Here is an 18,492-nt window from a genome sequence, read left to right as displayed (position 1 = left end):
AATCAGGACATCTGGTCACCCTAGTCTCCTCTCTCTATTACTGCTGCCTTGTAGAGTGTGAGGCTACATTAACAGTTCATTGTTTAGCAACAAGGCATTCCCTGGGAAACATCCTACCCTCTGATTCCACCACCTAAACCAAGCTTCACAATCATCATGGCTGTGTACAGTATTAAATTGTTTAAAACTTATAGTGTGTGTGTGTATAGATATTTTTAAAAAAAAATCTTTTGTCTGGCAAAAACAATTTCCCTATCACCTAACCCACCCATTTACATTAAATCCTATGGGGGAAATTGGATTCACTTAACATCATTTTGCTTAAAGTAGCATTTTTCAGGAACATAACTACAACAGTAAGCGAGGAATTACAGTATTCTGTCTGAGGCCCGAAAAGCTACGTTTACAATAGTGTTACAACAGTATTTTAGGCCATTTTGGAATAATTGTGAAATATTTAAAACATAGGAATGGCCATACTGGTTCAGACCAGTGGTCCATCGCCTTCCAACAATGGCTGATGCCAGATGCTTCTGAGGGAACGAACAGAAGAGGGCAATTTGTGGAGTGATCCATCCCCTATCCTCCAGTTCCAATTTCTGGAACTCCGAGGTTTTGAGGACTCTGCTGTACTTTGGACTAAGCTTGGATATAGTGAACATGATTATGTTTGAAAGGCTGCTAAGATTTAGATCGGTTTACTGTTTAACTATAATGGTGCTACTGGCCCTCTGTAGTCTCTTCTAACAAGTGACTGCTTTATCTTTTCCTTGCAGAAGCATGGACTTAATTTAATATTTTTTCCATATTTGCATACTATGATCGTCTATAAATCCTTATTGGAGTGTTCATGCCATGTAGAAAGCAGTGTTAAACTTCAGAAACTTATTTTATGTAGCATTTTTGTAGCACATCTGATATTATTAAGTTAAAATAGATGCTGGATTGTTGTTACTGATCTAGAATATTATGACACATTGTTAATAGCACTTGAAGTTATGTAGTTCAGGGTTTACAATTCTGAAATATTAATAGTAAAAATTGCACTGCACTGAAACTGTAACTACTCTATTTAAAAAGGAAGTATACTGTACTACTCTTTGTACTTTAGCAGTAATCTTTTTTAAAATCAGATATACTGTTGCATCTCCAGGAAGAAATTAAAGTAACATCTTACACTTTTCTGACATAAATATAGCATTAAACTAACAAAATCAACCTATAATAATCAATAACATTATTTTTAAAAATTTACCGATCACTAATTCATTAGATTATTCAAACTGTAAACTTTAAATATCACAAATTTATGATATTCAGTTTTTGCATTTAATTCAGCTTGGACAATGACAGTATTTCTAGTTTCTGATTGTCATGTAGTAGAATATTTCAGTGTTTGGGTTGCAAATAGTGCAGAGTGCACTCATGTCTAAAGAAAATATTACTTTTTTTAGTTTAGTTAAATCATGTAAGTATTTTAATTAGGTGGTCTAAAATATTTTTTTTATTAGACCTAAACTAGTAGACAGTATCTCTTTTGGCTTAAAATACTTAATCTGTCATTGAAGTACTATAGTCTGTTACTGTAGTTTTCAAACTTTTTTTTCTGACAACCCAATTGAGGAAAATTGATGCCTGCAACCTAATGGAGCTGGGGATGAGGGGTTCAGGGCTGGGGCAGAGGGTTGGGGTGAGGGCGGTGGGGTTGGGGATGAAGGGTTTGGGGTGCAGGAGGGGCTTTGGGTTTGGGGGGGCTCAGGGCTGGGGCAGGAGGTTGGGGTGTGTGGGGGTCTGGGCTCTCGGCTGGGGATGAGGGCTGTGGGATTGGGGATGAAGGGTTTGGGGTGCAGGAGGGGCTCTGGGTTTGGGGGGCTCAAGGCTGGGGCAGGAGGTTGGGGTTGGAGCATGGGCTTACCTCAGCCGGCTCCTGGTCAGCGGTGCAGCAGGGGTGCTAAGGCAGGCTTCCTGTCTGTCCTGGCACCGTGGACTGCGCTGTGCCCCAGAAGCAGCCAGTAGCAGATTCAGCTCCTAGGCGGAGGCACATAAGTGGTTCCATGTGGTTCTCATCCATAGGCACACCCCCCCACCCCCACAAGCCAGCTCCCCTAGGAGTCAGACCAACTGCTGGCCACTTCTGGGGCACAGCACAGTGTCAGAACAGGTATGGACTAGCCTGCCTTAGCCGGGCAGCACCACCGACAGGACTTTTAGCGGCCTGGTTGGCAATGCTGACTAGAGCTGCTGCTACCCAGTGCCTTACATTCCATGACCCGCAGTTGGAAGCCACTGGTCTATTAGGCCCTGATATAGTACAGAATATAAATGTGTTTAATTTCAAATCCCACAATATACAGTATAAATATGATAAATATAAATAAATCAAACAGAGTCAAAAACAAAGCCACGTACACACAACAAACATCACTTAGTCTGGAATAGCAGATTTTCCCTCACAGATCATTATCCAAATATAATGGATTTTTCTTTTCCTATCACACTTTTTTCTTTAGTTTTGTTTTTAATCTTTGCTACAAGCAGATAACACTCATTTACCATCCTTGATTTGAAAAAATAAATACATGCAGTGTTCCTTAGACAGAATTAATAGTTTGGCAGAAAAATAATAAAGCCATGTCATGCCTAGAGCTATGAGATGCACTTTACCACCAGAAACATGAGTAAATATCTAACCTTAAATTACTGGCTGAGGACCGAGGCCCCCTACTCAGCCAAGGCCTTAAATAATTTTTCCAGCTGTTCTACCTCCGTCTATCCCCCCTACGCCACCCCTTGAAGGCAACCCTGACTCCTTTATGGACACCTCATACCTGAAAAATGTAATCTAATTGGGCAGAACATTGCGAAAAGAAAACAACCTGATTTAAACTAAATATGCAATTTGGCAAGTGACGAGTTGGAGAGTGTGTGTGTGTCAGAGTTGGGTGTGTGGAAAGTAGGGCATGATAAGTATCCACAAATATCTGAAGGGTATAAATAGGGCCCTACCAAATTCACAGCCATGAAAAACACATCACAGACCGTGAAATCTGGTCTTTTGTATGCTTTTACTCTATACAGATTTCACGGGGGAGACCACCATTTCTCAAATTGGGGGTCCTGACCCAAAAGGGAGTTGCAGTGGGGTTGCAAGGTTATTTTAGGGGCAGTCATGGTATTGCTACCCTTACTTCTGCATTGCCTTCAGAGCTGGGTGGCCGGAGAGCAGCAGCTATGAAGGCAGTGCCCTGTGAGCAGCAGCACAGAAGAAAGCATGGCAATAGCTTACCATGCCACCCTTAGTTCTGTGCTGCTGCCTTCATGGTTGGGTGGCCGGAGAGTGACTGAGGGCCCGGCTCTGCAGGCAGCAGCTGCAGGCAGCAGCACAGAAGTAAGGGTAGCAGTACCACAACCGCCTCCTACAATAACCTGCCAACCCCCACCACCACTCTGTCCACACACAGCTCTTGTTTGCTTCAGGATCCCTACAATTACACCACCATGAACTTTCAGTTTTAAATAGCTGAAATCATGAAATTTATTATTTTAAAAATCCTCTGACCATGAAATCGAGCAAAATGGACCGTGAATTTGGTAGGGCCCTTGTATAAACTTCAAGGCGACAGAATATTGTCAGCGTGGGTCAAGGGGGTATAACTAGGACCTACAGGATGCAATTAGGGAGAGGAAAACCCTTTTGTTGAGATCTAAAACTAGACTTCCCAAAACCCTAGAATATGTATTCAGAACTATCCACCATTGACAGGAAAATGGACTGGATGACTGAATAGGTCTTTTCAATCTCTATTTTCTGTGATCAGAAAAGCTTCCCCAATTTCTTTGCATTACAGACTATTAAAAATGATGCGGAAGAAAAACAAGGAAGAGAAGTACGGAACTTGTGAATTGTATTAGAACAGAATATGTCCCTTGGTGGTTCAAAAACACTTTCATATACAGTAACTCCTCACTTAAAGTTATTCTGGTTAACGTTGTTACGTTGCTGATCAATTAGGGCAGTGATCTCCAAACGTTTTGGCTCGCGCACCCCCAGGATGACCTGCCGCAGGCGCGCTGCCTATGGAAGAAGACCGGAAGACCTGCCGCAGGTGGGGAACACCAGCCGTGGATGTGCAGAGCTGCCGCTGAAGGAAAAAATGGCGGAGTGCCATCCGGCGGCACTACTGCTGCTGCGCACCCCCGGGATCATCTCGTGCACCCCCTGAGGTGCGCGCACCCCAGTTTGGAGACCACTGAATTAGGGAACATGCTCATTTAAAGTTGTGCAATGCTCCCTTATAACGTTGTTTGGCAGCCACTTGCTTTGTCCACTGCTTGCAGGAAGAGCAGCCCCTCCCCCCTGCTCCTGCCCCCCGCTTACCCCTTCTCCATATAGAGCAGGGTGGGGACAGGACAGGGCTCAGGATGGAGAGAGCTTGCTCACAGCAGCTGCTGTCTCAACTTCCTGATGTACTTAAAAAGGCAATGTACTTAAAGGGGCAATGCGCATCTCCCCCCCCCGCCCCCCCCCCCCCCCCCCCCCCCCCCACACAGGGTGTGTGTCTCTGTTTGCCATGCTGTCTCCCCTCCCTCCATTACTGCTGCTTTGTAGAGTGTGAGGCTACATTAACAACAATGTGTTAACCCGTGAGGGCTCAGCCGAATGCTAGTTCATCGTTTAGCAGTAAGGCATCCCCTGGGAAATATTCCACCCTCTAACTTCACCACCTCAATCAAGCTTCACAATCATCATTGCTGTGTACAGTATTAAATTGTTTGTTTGTTTAAAACTTATACTGTGTATCTATTTATGTAAAGTTTTTTGTCTGGTGAAAAAAATTTCCCTGGAACCTAACGCCGCCCCCCCCCCCCCTTATATTAATTCTTATGACAGGTTTCAGAGTAACAGCCGTGTTAGTCTGTATTCGCAAAAAGTAAAGGAGTACTTGTGGCATCTTAGAGATTAACAAATTTATTTGAGTATAAACTTTCGTGAGCTACAGCTCACTTCATCAGATGCATTCAGTGGAAAATACAGTGGGGAGATTTATATACATAGAGAACATGAAACAGTGGGTGTTACCATACACACTGTAACCAGAGTGATCACTTAAAGTGAGCTATCGCTTAAAGGAGAGTGGGGCGGGTGGGAACCTTTTGTAGTAATAAGCAAGGTGGGCCATTTCCAGCAGTTGACAAGAATGTCTGAGGACCGGTGGGAGGGGGGGAAACATGGGGAAATAGTTTTACTTTGTGTAATGACCCATCCACTCCCAGTCTCTATTCAAGCCTAAGTTAATTGGAGTTAATTTGCAGTCTCTCGTTGGAGTCTGTTTTTGAAGGGTTTTTTTGTTAAAGTATTGCCACTTTTAGGTCTGTAATCGAGTGTCCAGAGAGATTGAAATGTTCTCCAACTGGTTTTTGAATGGTCGAAACAACAGACTGGACTTCTACATAGAGAGCTTCCGCCGACGTGCACAGGCTGAAACTGTGGAAAAGGAGCATCACTTGCCCCATTACCTCAGCCGTGCAGAACACAATGCCATCCACAGCCTCAGGAACAACTCTGACATCATAATAAAAAAAAAAAAGGAGGTGCTGTCATCATCATGAATAGGTCGGAATATGAACAAGAGGCTGCTCGACAGCTCTCCAACACCACTTTCTACAAGCCATTACCCTCTGATCCCACTGAGGGTTACCAAAAGAAACTACACCATTTGCTCAAGAAACTTCCTGAAAAAGCACAAGATCAAATCTGCACAGACACACCCCTGGAACCCCGACCTGGGATATTCTATCTACTATCCAAGATCCATAAACCTGGAAATCCTGGACGCCCCATCATCTCAGGCATTGGCACCCTGACAGCAGGATTGTCTGGCTATGTAGACTCCCTCCTCAGGCCCTACGCTACCAGCACTCCCAGCTACCTTCGAGACACCACTGACTTCCTGAGGAAACTACAATCCATCGGTGATCTTCCTGATAACACCATCCTGGCCACTATGGATGTAGAAGCCCTCTACACCAACATTCCACACAAAGATGGACTACAAGCCATCAGGAACAGTATCCCCGAGAATGTCATGGCAAACCTGGTGGCTGAACTTTGTGACTTTGTCCTCACCCATAACTATTTCACATTTGGGGACAACGTATACCTTCAAATCAGCGGCACTGCTATCGGTACCCGCATGGCCCCACAGTATGCCAACATTTTTATGGCTGACTTAGAACAATGCTTCCTCAGCTCTTGTCCCCTAATGCCCCTACTCTACTTGCACTATATTGATGACATCTTCATCATCTGGACCCATGGAAAAGAAGCCCTTGAGGAATTCCACCATGATTTCAACAATTTCCATCCCACCATCAACTTCTGCCTGGACCACTCCACACAAGAGATCCACTTCCTGGACGCTACGGCACTAATAAGTGATGGTCACATAAACACCACCTTATACCGGAAACCTACTAACTGCTATTCCTACCTACATGCCTCCAGCTTTCATCCAGACCACACCACACGATCCATTGTGTACAGCCAAGCTCTGCGATACAACCGCATTTGCTCCAACCCCTCAGACAGAGACAAACACCTACAAGATCTCTATCAAGCATTCTTACAAGTACAATACCCACCTACTGAAGTGAAGAAACAGATTGACAGAGCCAGAAGAGTACCCAGAAGTCACCTACTACAGGACAGGCCCAACAAAGAAAATAACAGAACGCCCCTAGCCATCACCTTCAGCCCCCAACTAAAACCTCTCCAACGCATCATCAAGGATCTACAACCTATCCTGAAGGAAAACCCATCACTCTCACAGATCTTGGGAGACAAGCCAGTCTTTGCTTACAGACAGCCCCCCAACCTGAAGCAAATACTCACCAGCAACCACACGCCACACAACAGAACCACTAACCCAGGAACCTATCCTTGCAACAAAGCCCGTTGCCAACTGTGCCCACATATCTATTCAGGGGACACCATCATAGGGCCTAATCACATCAGTCACACTATCAGAGGCTCGTTCACCTGCACATCCACCTATGTGATGTATGCCATCATGTGCCAGCAATGCCCCTCTGCCATGTACATTGGTCAAACTGGACAGTCTCTACGTACAAGAATAAATGGACACAAATCAGACGTCAAGAATTATAACATTCAAAAACCAGTTGAACACTTCAATCTCTTTGGTCACTCAATTACAGACCTAAAAGTTGCAATACTTCAACAAAAAACCTTCAAAAACAGACTCCAATGAGTGACTGCTGAATTGGAATTAATTTGCGAACTGGATACAATTAACATAGGCTTGAGTAGAGACGAGGAGTGGATGGGTCATTACACAAAGTAAAACTATTTCCCCATGTTTTTTCCCCTCCTCCTCCCACTCCCCACTGTTCCTCAGACATTCTTGTCAACTGCTGGAAATGGCCCACCTTGATTATCACTACAAAAGGTTCCCTCCTCTCTTCCCCCCGCTCTCCTGCTGGTAATAGCTCATCTTAAGTGATCACTCTGGTTACAGTGTGTATGGTAACACCCATTGTTTCATGTTCTCTATGTATATAAATCTCCCCACTGTATTTTCCACTGAATGCATCTGATGAAGTGAGCTGTAGCTCACGAAAGCTTATGCTCAAATAAATTTGTTAGCCTCTAAGGTGCCACAAATCCTCCTTTTTTCTTTTTATTAATTCTTATGGGGAAATTGGATTCGCTTAACATAGTTTCACTTAACATTGTAGTTATGGTCCTGAAAAATGCAACTCTATGTGAGGAGTTACTGTAATGTAAAAGTATTCTTCTTGTGGGTGATGCTGTAGAGCTGAGTTCTTACGGGGGATTTGAATAAAGTCAGGTTGGTGTTTTGGTACATAGATATTTTTGGAAGGGTGTTCCTGTCAGAAGGGGCAGCATGGAAGAAGGCATAGAGCCAATTATAAGAAAAGGAAACTGGACACAGAAGCTGATGGTGTTGGCAGAGCAGAGAGATGAGGGTAGGAATGTGAGCAGGAGAAGTTTGAACTAATTGCACTTTGCAGTGGGGAGGCAGTGAAGTGACTCAGAGGGGATGACATTGTCAAAGTAACAGGTGAGAGAGATTATTTTGGTATCAGCGTGTTGGATGGACTTGAGGGGAGTTTTTAGTGTCAAAAAGACCTGAGTAGAGCAGACTCCAATGGGTGAGATGGAAAAATGATAAAGACAAAAAGAAGCTGTCAGGACAGAAATGAGGGGATGAATTTGAAGCATGGTGACAGATGTGTTGGGTCTTGCTCATGGCCTTGATAAGGGAGGAGGAGGAGAAAGGGGGTGGGAAATCAAACATGACCACCCCCCCTCCTGGTTGCAGGCCAGGGTGAAATGGAAGAAGAGGTATGATCACCTGTAATAGAAAATGAAGGTAATCCAAAGATTTATGGGGAGGAAAGATTAGGAGTGTACATCTAGATCTTGACAGCAAGTCGGCTGAGATAGGTGCAGAATTACATTTTGAGTCACCTGTGTAGTTCATCAGTTAAACTCATGTGTGGCAAGATTTCTTACCTCTTCCATGTCAGACGCAGTCACTGCTTTGGTTTTCTTGGTGCTGAAATAATTTAGCTCTTTGGCTAGACTGAAAGCTCTACTCCTTTTTTTGAGAGTATACTGAAAGTCTAAAGTCACAACCAGATCTACCCCAGTCTTTGCTGGGTCATGGACTTCTCCCTGGAAGTGGTGAAGGGGAACTTCCGCCTTCTGAATCTCCAGTTTAAGTCCCTGTAAAGTAGCCAGGCGGAACCACTCTAGGCCACAAGCCCACACTTTCCTAAAGGTTGCTTCCTTCACCTTGTGTCCAGTCTGTCTCCTACTTCGAGCTCCTCACATCAAGTTCCAACAGACAGAAAAAGTTCCCTTAACCACTTGTTCGAGAAACCTTTCCCTGAGCTTCCTCTGAGCCACTAAATGCTTTTCTGGTTGCTGCCCACAGGAACTCGTGCTTCTTCTGCACATTTCACTTTTTGTCTAGTAAAAGAATCACAGCAAGTCCTTCTCCCTATCTATCTATAAGAAAAAGAAGGATGCTTTTATACCATCCGGGTGGAGGGATAGCTCAGTGGTTTAGCTTTGGCCTGATAAACCCAGGGTTGTGAGTTCAATCCTTGAGGGGGCCATTTAGGGATCTGGGGCAAAAATTGGGGATTGGTTCTGACTTTGAGCAGGGCGTTGGACTAGATGACCTCCTGAGGTCCCTTCCGACCCTGATATTCTATGATTCATTTCTCTTCCTAGATTGGCCTGCTGTCAAGCCTTCGGTTCCCAAGTACCCTGGAAACAACTGTTCCTCACAATGTCTGTGCTCTGGGTAAAACTTGGAATAGGGGAGAGCTGGAAATTGATCCCCTCTTAAAGGGCCAGCTTTGCTCTGTCATACCATGTGAGTGGATTATGTTGTCCAAGAATCCATATCAAGGGAAGGAGCCAAGGAATGTGAAGGAAAACAGGGGAGGGGAGGGGAAGAAAGACAAGACATAGAGCCAGGTAAGGCTGTGTAAAAGGAAAAGGATGATCCTGGACTCCCTAGAAGATACTGACCAAAACCCAAAAGGGTTGTAAAAGTGGTGAGGAAACAGGCAGGGTTTTGCATGAAGGTCTCTTACTTTCTACATATCTATATATCTCTTGTGCTTTGTCTTTGAGTAAAGTATGGTTCATTTAAACATTCTGTTGCAAAGTCTGAGTGCCCCTTGCATTCACTGTCATGTAGCCCTGAAGGTGGAAGCTGGAATTTGGAAGGTCCACAGCTTCAGTGGAACTCTGAGAGCCCATAAGGGCTACTGGGGAGGCTTAGGAGAACTGGTACTGGTTTCAGGATGTACACAATTGGACTGAGGAGTCCTGTCTGTCAGAAGTTGCTAGATGGAGGATCTGTACCCTGACCATACATCTCAAGACCCTGAGCCAGAGTTGGTGACTAGGCTGTGCTCAAACCCAACAAGCAAAGAGCATGTGGGATCCAGTGCGTGAATGCAAGTACAGCAACCTGGTAAGCATCCAACTACCAGCCCTGCAAATTCAACAAAGGATCTGAAAGTCAAGCTGGGCTATTTCCTTCATATGCATCATAATCTCCTACACTTAAAGGTGCTGTAGGTGAAGTTCCGTCCTCAGAAACCCCTGTGCAATTTCACTTAAGCCTAAGAGGGTTCATTTTGGCTTTGATGCCTGTTGAGTTTGCAAAGTTGGCAGTTCACAAAAGCATATTTTTCTTATAAGCTGAGGAAATTTTGATATGAAAGAGTTTGAGGGCCAATACATTTGCAATACCATTAAAGTCTATTCTTTCCAGTACTTCAAATAGAACAGAATAAACCATTTATGGCAATGTACAAATAATCCATATATAAATCATGAGGGACAAGGAGGGTGAGGTAATATCTTATCTTGGATTAACCTCTGTTGGTGGAAGGGACAAGCTGTGACATTTTGGGGATAACCTTACCTGGTAAGGGGTTCTGTCTCCATGTGCCCTGTAACGTTGGGATGCTTTGGGGCCTGACACCAGGAGCCATCCCAGAAGCACAAAGTGTCACCCTGGCTCTCACTAGCCTTGTTACTCCTTGCAGGGTGATACCAACAGCCCTTCTCTTCCCAAGTCTCTCCAAAATCCATGCTCCCCAAGTTCTTAGCTACCAGACGTTCATACCATTCCCCTCTGATTCATCACCCCATTGTGTGAAAACGGTCTCTCAGTTATCAGTTTGGCGCGCGCGCACACACACTACATACAGTTTGCACACCAGTGATCTGCTTGGGTAAAAATAAACAAAAGGTTTATTTAATAGAAAAACCAAAGATGAAATAGTAAAGGAAAGCAAATGTATAAAAGTTACACAGAAAATAAACAAAGATGTGACTTCAGGCTTTACATTTCCATATTAGCTAAAATCCCTTTTCTCATACAAGTTACTTATTGCCCTTGAACAATTTCCCGGTATGCCCTCTAGCATTAGTCCCTTCCACCAACAGAAGTTGGTCCAATAAAATATATTGCTTCACCCACTTTGTGTCTCTAATATCCTGGGACCAACATGGCTGCAACAACACTGCAAATAATGTCATTAAGACCCGGATCCAGCAAAGCACACAAACATCTGTTTACTTTTAAGCACATGGGTAGTCCCATTGCAGTGAATGTGTTTAGAAGTATGGAAACTAAAGACAATAATAAATGAGATTAGTACCTCCCGCAACATCATAGCTTTCACTGTTAGACTCTGATCCAGCAAAACGCTTAACTTTAAGCATGGGAGAGTCCCACTGATTTCAGAGTTTGATTTTAGTACGTTCAGTGTCCATACTCCAACATACGTCTTAAAATCCACCCAGAACTATCAACCTTGTTTCTTATCACATGTTCATTTAAAAAAATGGACTATTTGCCCTTTGGTGATCAGAGTCTGGAATTATTTCTGAATAGTACATCATACGCACAAAGGAATTATGGAAAGTAGTTTACAAACTGATATTTGAAATATTTGCATAACTTTCCACCTGCCAGAGCTCTGACCACATATAAATAATAAGTGTGGCAGCATTCAAGGGGTGATCTGCACTAAACAATTTCTAGCTGATTATGCAGGTTCATTATTGGTATTGATGACTAAGTCAGTCTTACTTTGTACTGTTTCCTCATGTGGACTTGAAGAAGTGCAGGGGGGAAGAATGCAGCAGACTGCAGCCAGACATCACTAATCCCACCTTTACAGAGGGGATCTTAGGGAAAAGGGAGTAACTAGTTGGGCACAAAGTTAGCTAATGATGTCAGTACTTCTTGGGCATCTCCTTGGTCAGGATCTGCAGGTTTGGGTTCCTTCATGCAGACAGAAGGGAGCATTTGTCCCTAAAATTTTATACCTTTAGTCCGACCTACATGTTAAAACATCAGAGAGGTAATATGATCTTTCAAGTGGGTTGGGGTTTCTTCCTAATTAAGGATTCTAATTATATTGAAGGTAAAATTGTTTTTTTTAAAAAAAACACCGACAATAAGCTTGGGTATATAGCAAAAGGAATCTTGAAATTAAAGGGTTAAGGTATATATTAAAACAAAAAAATGCTTTTACTTTTGCCACTCATTTTCTGCGTTATCCACAAGATGGCAGTCTTACACTGCCATCTTGTGTTTAAATGTGTACTATTTGGTTATGGAAGGAACAAAAATTAAGTTGTATGCTTAGCCTTTGCAGGTGAGATATAAAATTTCAATATGTCAATCTAGATGAAAAATGTTTGAAAAATTAGTGTAAAGATAGAGGAACGAAAAGTTCATATACATAATCAATAGGGCCTGAAAACAAACACACATACTACATAATCTTCTGTGTATATACGCATACATAAATTTAATTAAGTTAAACATTCTGTTTTGTTAGGAATTCTACAGTCTAAGAAACAGCAGTATCTTTTCCCCCAAAAGTTCATACTGTGAAGATAAAAGTGACAACATCAAATTTTCTGTTTTACAACAAATCTACAGTAAAGATCACATAACATAGTAATATATAATTGGCCAGAAGCAGGAGGATGGCTTTGTGATTCAGATACTGTTTTATAAACCAGGACACCTGGGGTGAAATCCTGGTTCCATTGATATCAATGGGTGTTTTGCACTGACTTCAACAGAGTAGGAATTCACCCTTGGATTCTATACCCAGTTCTGCCACAGACTTCATGTGACCTCTCAAAAATCACTTAATCTGTCAGTGGCTCTCAACCTTTCCAGACTACGGTATTTTCAGGAGTCTGATTTGTCTTGCGTACCACCCCAAGTTTAATCTTACTTAAAAACTACTTGCTTACAAAATCAGACATAAAAATACAAGTGTCACAGCACACTATTACAGAAAAATTGCTTACTTTCTCATTTTTACCACATAATTATAAAATAAATCAATTGAAATATAAATATTGTACTTATATTTCAGTGTATAATATATAGAGCAGCATAAACAAGTCATCGTCTGTATGACATTTTAGTTTGTACTGACTTTGCTAGTGCTTATGTAGCATGTTGTAAAACTAGGCAAATATCTAGATGAGTTGATTTACCCCCTGGAAGATCTCTGCATACCCCCAGGGGTACACGTACCCCTGGTTGAGAACCACTGTTCTATGTCACCCGCCAATGGGTAGGCAGCACAACCTGGTGGTCAGAGCAGGAAGCTGACTTAGTGGTCAGAGCAGAATCAGAGGTCAAAACCAGAGGCATGGTCAGGAGACAAGCCAATAGCTGATCAGGAGTCAGAACAGGACCAAAAGGTAGGGTCAGAAGACAAGTCAGAAGCAGGAGTTCTGAGGGTTGCAAGGACTAGGGCTAGAGCAGAGCAGGCAAGGGTGGGGGGAGCAAGGGCTAGACAGGAAGCAATCAAGTGCAGCTGCAGGCCTGGAACCCATTGAGGACCGCCGCTTAAATGGTGGTCAGTTGGCTCTTCTGGCCAGTCAAGAGCACAGTCATTTAGTGCGGGTTTATTGGGCCTAGCTGAACTAGGGTTGCCAACTTTCTAATCGCACAAAACCAAACACGATGGATACTTCCCCAAGGCCCCACCCCTTCCCTGAAGGCCTGCTCCCTTTCACTCCATCTCACTTCCCTCCATCGCTCACTCTCCCCCACCCTCACTCACTTTCATCTAGCTGGGGCAGGGTTCGGGTGCAGCAGGGGGTGAGGGCTCCACAGTCTTGGGGGTGGGGCTAGGGATGAGGGGTTTGGGGTACAGGAGGGGGCTCCAGACTGGGGGGTTTGGGATGCAAGAGGGGCTCAGGGCTGGGGCAGAGAGGTTTGGGCTCTGTGTGGGGCTGGGGATAAGGGGTTTGGGGTACAGGAGGGGTCTTAAAGCTGGGGCAGAGGGTTGGGGTGTGGAAGGGGGTTCGGGGTGTGGCTTTGTCTGGGCGGTGCCTACCTCAGGTGGTTTCTGGAAGCGGCTGGCATGTCGCCTTCCTAGGCAGAGTGGCCAGGGGGCTCTGCACGCTGCCTGCCCCCACAGCTCCCATTGGCTGTGGTTCCTGGTCAGTTGGCACTGCAGAGCCGGTGCTGGAGTGGGGGCAGTGCACGGAGCTCCCATATCCGCCCCTGCGCCTAGGAGCCGGACATGCTGGCTACTTCCAGGAGCCGCGCGGAGCAAGGGAGGGTAGGGGACCTGCCTTAGCCCTGCTGCGCGGCTGACTGGATTTTTAGCGGCCCGGTCAGCAGTGCTGACCAGAGCTGCCAGGGTTCCTTATCGACCAGGCGTTCCAGTCGAAAACTGGATGCCTGGCAACCTTAAGATGAACTCGTTGGGTTGCTAGGTGACTGAGCCTAGAGGCAGCTGAGTTCCTGACACTTTATGCCTAAGTTTTCTGAATCTGCTTAAAAAAACAAAGGGGGATGGGGGGGGAAGGGACGCATGGACCAGTTTGTGAGTAATAGTGCCGTTAAGGCCTGGTCAACACTTAAAATTTAGGTCAACATAGCTACAGCACTCACACACTCCTGAGTGCTGTAGTTGTGCTGAGATAACTCCCAGTGTAAATGTAGCTAGATCAATGAAAAGAATGCTTCAGTCAACATAGCTAGCATTGCTCAGGGAGGTAAAATTCCTGAAGGAAAAACCCCTTCTGTCGATGTAGGCTGTGTTTACACTATGCAGTTATGCCAGCATAGCTACCATGCCGTAGCTAGGCTGCTATACTTCTAGTAGTGTAGACATGGTCTTAGTCTGCTTTTGATTGCACCTATAGTTAAGCCGGTTCCTCTAAGCATCTAGCATGCTGTAAAATGCCATTAATGGCAAGTGCTAAATTTCACCGCTGTAAACACCAGACTCTCCAATGACTGAAGGTCTAGTGGCCTGCATATCCCAGTTTATTAAGTGGCTTGTCCCTTGGACTATATTATTTATTTATTTATTTATTTATTTATTTATTTATACTGGCAGTTATACAAAGATTGCAATGCAAGCATGTGGCCTCTATTTTTCCTGCAGCTCAAGACAGTTAAAAGGTGATGCCCTCAAAGATTGTTTCACTGACATTCCAAAGCCCTAGGGCCAACTTGTGTATAGTGGTGTAGTCCTGGACAAATGTTGTTTGGGGGTGCCTGAAAATTGTTTTGTAGGATTAGAATTCATATGTTCTTGGCTCTTAGACTTTTGTGTTCAATCCATTAGACTACATGGTTGCTGCTGTTCTTGTTCTCTAGACCCTCTTCAATTTTAATTTTGGTAGGAAATGTAATTTACAGGTCACTTTTCATCCTTCAGTTAATAGATCATTTCCCAGTTTGGGACATTCTTTTCATGGTTTCCTCGACATTACTCTGTTTGTGTTACACTGAAATGTGTTGATGACTGGTTTCCTCCAGGACCCACCCAGACAAAAACAAAATGTGATGCTTTCCCAGTGCTTAAAACTTTTTTTTTTTTAAGTCTTCATATTTAACTTATATTCAAATGCTCATTCTGTAAATGTTATCACAGAACTGGGAAACTTCCCTGTTCTCTTGTAAACTCAACTTTGAATGCAAATCTTAACTTTTATTTGTTAAAATGCATGTAATGTTGCTTACATTTGCAAAATGTATATTTATTTGTAAGGTACTCATAAAACTGAAGAGTAGCTTAACTTTAGTCTTTCAGTTGACATCAGGTACCATCCTTGATTGACTGATCTTCCATGAGAGAATGATTATTACACCTGTTCTGGTTCTACTACCACATTATCAGGCAGCGTTCCTGACTTTGGTGATTTTTATCATGAGTTTCATGGTATTTGGTGTTTTCCTCAGCTGCTAGAGTCATGTGATTATGTAAGAATCTTAGTTTGTTTTTTTTAAGATAAATTGTTAGTCCTCATGGTTGTGGACAAAAGCTTGAAAGCATGAACCCTAAAGTCTTAAAAACCAGAAGACAAATAAAACCTCAAATTTTATTTATTTATTAAAAATCTCATAATTAAGTCAATCTGATACTGGTTTTTTAGTGTCTTAGTCATGATTTTTGACTGGTTGGGTTGGTAATAATTTACGGCTTTAATTAGCAGGAGCTATGAAGATGTAATCTACAGGCAAAGCTTGGAATGCTGTCTTGGACCTAGTGGAAATACAGATACACTATAAAGGAAATATTGGTCTCATGGAGGCCAATAGAGCACTAGTATGAAATAACCATCCTAATGCTTATTGAAACTATTCCCAAGTGTCTAGTACAGAAGATGCTGCTTCACTGTAAAATCTGACAAATACTGGCACAAAAATGAAAAAAAAAAACAAATGTGTATTTAAAAATACACATAAAATAGTGCTAATTACTAACTTATTAAATGTGGCAATGTGAATATGTGAAATACACAATACTTAAACTGGGTAGATATGAGTTAGTGTTGGGGATAATTTAGTCTCTTCTAAATATCTGGTAGCTTGCTCTGGGTACCAGAAGCTCGTCTCAGAGCTATGCTAGGTACCCTGATTACATCTGCCCTTTGATACAGTCCCCTACCAAAGAGGCAACCTAAAGAGGGGAGAGGGAAGTAGTACAAGTTAATGTAGCCTTGGAATATATTAATTTGTGTAGAGAGGAAAGGCTTTTAGAAGATTCAATAGAGGAGCCCAGTTACTTTTCATTGTCTCAATTCCCCCCTCTCATTGCTTGGTTTGTAAAGCCTGAACCATGCAGGGGGACTTTGTGGGATTGGGGGATTATGTTCGAGAGGCGATCACTTCCTTCCTTGCATCTTTGCTCATGGATGAGAGCAGGGCTGCAAGTGAGTGAGGAACAAATAGCAGCTTTATTTAACTCGTATCTGTTCTTAAAATGATCATATATCAAAGTTGGGATGTAAATGGGGATACGAGATGGTGCTTCGTTGAGAAAACCTGCACAATATTTTGTTTCTTTGTAAATGGTTAAGGTAGTGCCCACTCCCCTCTCCACCCCCTGCATCTTCACTTCTTTCCCATCGGAAGAAAATGGAGATTGATCACTAAATTTATTTGATATCTCTGTAATGTTGACAAAAAATATATATAACTTTTTTCTTTCATGTAGTAGTTGCCCAAAGGGAAGGAAAATTCAGAGGGAGCTTGTAAGCAAGTAGTTGGGCCAGTACGCAGTATTTGTGATAGACGAGAGAAATATTAAAATTGTCTCTTTGAGCAGTTGTTCACTACATATCTATAAAGGGGAGGAGGAGAATGGTATTTGTGAGGAAACAGTCAGACATTTTTCCCCCCTCAAATATTAAACATTGAATATTGCTAAAGATCAGAGTAAATGGAAAAAAAATGTCGTCTTTAGGGTATGAAACTATTTTACCGTAATGTCAATACATTTAAATTGGTTCAGACTTTTCTTATTAGAATAAATGTTTCCTCTTAAAATGCATGATAATCATAATCAAGACTAAATTTGTTCTGTTATTTATTTTCAAAATGATTGTACATGTTTAGCAGACTTTTGATTTAAATCCCTAGGGATATATTGGAGACAGATGTTTAGATGACCTCATGTTTAAAGTAATGTTGTATTTGGACAGCAGATTAAATTTTGCTTAAAATCTTTCCTTATATATTAGAGTGGTTTGGGATGCAGAAAGTAATCAATAATTTATATTGGAAAGATACTACTATATTTCTATAAAAGAGAGGTGTTTTTTTTCCAGGAGTCTATATGCTACAAAAGGTCTGATTATGAAACAGCTTGTTTACAAATGAAAATATTGTTTCTGGCTGGAGAGCTAAATGGGAAACAGATTTTTAAAATTCCATGAATTTAAATGCAAATTTACCATGTCATTTATACCTTCCCTAAAAAGCGGGTAAAAGCCTGCAACAGGATTTATAATGTAATATCACTTGAAGACTGCTTTGTAAACCTCAATGAGAGCAAATATTTTATCATTTGCTTTCTTTGAACAATGGTGTCGACCTGGTTACAATCAAGATCATGGTAGGTAAGTATGATTGTTCTACATGGGAGGCAGTTCAGTGGCCCATAATAATGAAATCATCAGTATTTCAACAAAAGTAATTATCAAAATTGGCCGATTGAAAATATATGGATGTGTATTAATTGACAGATAAAATAGTGATCTTCAAAAGATTGAAGTGATTTACTACTTGCATTAGGCAACACTTTGCCTTTTAATGTGTTTTGTTAGATAAAGAGAAGTTATTCAATAAATGGCACTTAACCATTTGCAGTTGTAACTAAAGTTACTGTAGTGATTAATGTGTAGTTATCCTTGTCACTACTACTTTGAAAAAATTGTTAATATTTTACTGGAATAATAAAACGATTCAGGTTTTTTTTCTCTGTAAGCTAAAAGAAAAGATTATCCGAAAACATTAGTGATGTTACAATTCTTGGGGCTAAACCCTTCTTTCACTTAAAAAGGCATATTAGTGTCTAAAACATCATAAAAGCTATATGTGTGTTGCACACAAAGGACAAAGCACCAGAAAC

General features: G+C 42.3%; 1 protein-coding gene across 12 annotated transcripts in view; it reads left to right on the top strand.

The window, feature by feature from the left end:
- Positions 1-18,492, top strand: part of SLC25A21 (solute carrier family 25 member 21) — a 373,699-nt gene that overhangs the window by 1,578 nt on the left and 353,629 nt on the right. The gene's annotated exons all lie outside the window — the stretch shown is intronic.

This window comes from Chelonia mydas, chromosome 6, assembly GCF_015237465.2.
Source record: "Chelonia mydas isolate rCheMyd1 chromosome 6, rCheMyd1.pri.v2, whole genome shotgun sequence".
Lineage (NCBI taxonomy): Eukaryota > Metazoa > Chordata > Testudines > Cheloniidae > Chelonia > Chelonia mydas.
This window is presented reverse-complemented; position numbering and strand designations above follow the sequence as displayed.